The 3686-nt window shown below is 28.5% G+C and overlaps 1 protein-coding gene across 2 annotated transcripts in view; it reads left to right on the plus strand.

The window, feature by feature from the left end:
* The window catches only part of LOC127069926 (zinc finger protein 32-like), a 14742-nt gene extending 11056 nt beyond the window's left edge, over window positions 1-3686 (plus strand). For both annotated transcript variants that reach the window (XM_051007671.1, XM_051007670.1), the window contains one exon: window positions 1-3686. This exon is cut by the window's left edge. The gene's annotated coding sequence lies outside the window, so the exon portion shown is untranslated.

Genomic DNA, 3686 nt, shown 5'->3' on the forward strand with positions numbered 1-3686 from the left:
ATTCATGATGCGTGCTATCTAACTATCTATATATATATATATATATACACATACTATAATATATATATATATATAGTACATATGTATATATATATATATATATCTCATGTAATCGAGTTCATGAGCAGTGTCCTGCTTATAAAACGGCGATGGGTCGGACGTTGGAAAATGTCTCTGATAACGAGAGCAGCACGTGATATAATAATTAATGCGATTTTTCGGTGAGGGAACACGATGATTGAGGGTGTGAAGGACATTGAGGACACTTCGAGAATGATGACGCTATATTAGTCCATGGAAATTTATTTCCACGAGAAACAAGATCGTTTGATTGAAAACAAAGAGAAAAAGAAAAAGATAATACTGGAAGAAAAGAAAATCGATCCTCGCGTCGCTCGACAATTACTCGCCTGTAAAATTTTTGCTTCTTTAGCAGAGTACAATGCCATTTATTTTTATAATAATACGTTTTACGTAGGATAGACTCTTATTTTTATATAGAGGTTTTACCGTGCTATCGTAAATTTTATAGAGGCCTGCGTATGAAAAATGCGAAATGAAAAATGAGAAAAGAAAAGAAAAGAAAAGAAAAGAAAAAAGAAAAGTAATGAAATGAATTTTTAGAAATGTGTAGAAGAAATTTTCCCACACGTACGTATATATAAATAAATGAATAGATAAATAAATAAATAAATAAATAAATAAATAAATAAATGAATGAATGAATGAATACATAAATAAGTAAATAAAGAAATGAATGAATAATCGTACAACCCTATCGTGTGTGTGTGTGTGTATGAATAAACAAAACCATAGAAATGGTGATATGACATACACTACCGGCTTTACTTTTGAAACACCAACAAAACACCATAGACAGACAGACAGACAGACAGAGACTCATTATGATGTTTTCTAGACAAATAAAAAGTGAAGAAAATATTTCTACAATTTTTGAAGGAGGTGGAAGGTGAATGATAAGGAAAAATTTGGGTATAGAAAAAGAGGGGGGATGGGTCGAAGCAATGGAAGACTATTTTCATTTCGTTTTACTTTTTCTCGCGGATTTACGGATTAACTGAAGAGAAGAATATTAGCCCCGATTAACGTGTAAGACAGCAATAAGACGATTCAGCGTGAGACCGGCAGTTAATCGATAAACTGCTTCGACAATAAAATTCGTAGTTCTCTTCATTCTTATTACATTAGGATGACGACGACGATGATGATGATGATGACGATGATGTATTTGTGTAATTATTGCCGAAGTGGTAAAAGGGATTTTTGTACGTTGTGTCTTAAAAAAAAAGAAAGAAGGAAAGAAAGAATGAAAAAAAAAAAAGAAAACAAAAGAGAGAAAAGGAGCCGAATGATCTGTCACATATTTAAACGTCGAATTGAATTTTATATATCGAAGAAATTTAAATAAATAAATTAAATAAAAAGAGGAAGAGAAGGAGAAGTAAGAAAAGCCGAATGCCGGGATAAAATCAAGCGTAAAATAATAATTGTAGATATTAACGAAAAATAAATAAATAAATAAATAAATAAATAAATAAATAAATAAAAGGAAAAGAAATTGTTGAAATTTCTGAAGGTAAAATCTAATAGAACATCTTTGGGATACGAACTATAAAAAAAAAGGAAAAAAAAAATGAAAAAAAAAAGAAAAAAAGAAAGAAAGAGAAAGAGATAAGAAATAATTATATTTTTACAGATCACACACTTCGCACACAGAAGAGGAAGAAGAAAAAAAAAATATAACATACTCTCGCAATAGTTACGTAATTTCCGCGTATATTTCACACGCGCGATATATGTATATATTATACATATATGTGTGTATATATATATATATATATATATATATATATATATATATATATATATATATATATATCTGTAAAAAGAAATCGTCTTCCTTCGTCTTTAATTAATTAGTTCGTTCATTCAATCATATTTCTTTCTCGAGTAGTATCTCATTCATTTCGATCGTCCTATGTCTAATTTTAATTCTAATTCTAATATGTTTTTATTTCTCTAATCTCCCACCGATTAAAAAATTCTTTCCACGAATTCTTTTCGCCCTCCTTCGGCACGTATTAAATCGTAATAGTACGTAAGCGTTACTTTATTGCTAATATTTTTCTCGGGGTCTAATGTAAAAGAAAAAAAAAAAAAAAAGAAAAGAAAAGAAAAAAAAACACGAGCGAAAACAAACAAACAAACAAATAAACAAACAAATAAATAAAAAAAAAAAAAAAGAAAATATGGTGCCTAAAGCTTCGATTAACGAAAGAGTGAAATTGCGTGTCGACGAATTTAACGAAAAAAAAAAAGAAAGAAAAAAAATTAAAAAAAAAAAAAAAAACCAAACAAACAAAAAGTAAATAAAAAAAAAGTAATAATAAAAAAATACAATACCAAAACAGAAATGAACAAAAAAAAAAAAATTACAAATAACAAATGGCGGCAGGGCAGATAGAGATATTCGCCATCCATCGAGCTTGGCATTTCGCGTTGCCCTGATAAAACAACACCACGATTTTCAAAAAAAAAAAAAAAATAAAAAATAAAATAAAATAATAAATAAATAAATAAACCACCGAAATAACAAAAATTATATACTTACATACATATGATGATAAATAATTTTAAAACGATGCGTTTTAAAAGCCCAAGCGCGTTTTACATATAGAGACATGATATGTATGTACGCGAAGAATGTGTGAGTAATTTTCGATCATTGTGTCGTGTAACGATCGATTATAGTCGAACCAAATCGAGTGCTTAAATTCGTTCAAATAAATTCCACTTATTTAAATAATATCAATCGTTCGACGAGAAAAAGAACGATATATATAATTTGAAATGTTTGCCTTCGAATTTCTATGGTGGATATCAAACTCACCGATTCTTCTTCTTCTCTTTTATTTTATTTTTTTTTCTTTAATTAACTAAATAAACGATGTGTATATAAAACAAATTGAAGCACTCGAATCGATATTGGGTCGCGGCATGTAAATTTCGAATAAACTCGTACGCATACCCCCCTCTAATAATGACGTATACTCGCTCAAATACGAGAATACACGTTACGTATATAAGCGTGTATATAGTACATATACATATGTATGCATGTATGTACGTATGATGTATGTATGATGTTTGAGAAACAAAGAAGAGAATTAATATCTTTAGTGTATTCCATTAAACGCGACGGGAGAACAAAAAATTATTGATTATTGATAAAGAAAAAAAAAAAAAAAAATTAATTAATACAAAAAAGAATATAATATTCGGAAATAATGAAGTAAACAATAACGACAAAAAAAAAAAAAACAAGAAAAAGAAGGAACTAATTAATGACAATGAACAACAACGTAGATAAGTCACATCGGTATATACGTTATGTACCTATAATAATGTAAGATGCGAGTAACGCACTTTTGTAATAGCGATTTTGAGGAAATTGAAACAAACAAATAAAAAAGAAAAAAAAAAAAACAAGAAGAAAGGAAAAGAAAAAGATGTGAAAAAGAAATAATGTCGCGACACTGAAAGTGGTAAAGAAAAAAAAAAGAAAACAAAAAAAGGAAAAAGTTGACGCTTGATATTACTATTATAGTTTTCACTGACATATCCTGGTTAAACACATCCTCCTTAAGTACATACTGCATACATAG

The sequence above is a fragment of the Vespula vulgaris genome, chromosome 17, assembly GCF_905475345.1.
Source record: "Vespula vulgaris chromosome 17, iyVesVulg1.1, whole genome shotgun sequence".
In the NCBI taxonomy this organism is placed as follows: Eukaryota; Metazoa; Arthropoda; class Insecta; order Hymenoptera; family Vespidae; genus Vespula; species Vespula vulgaris.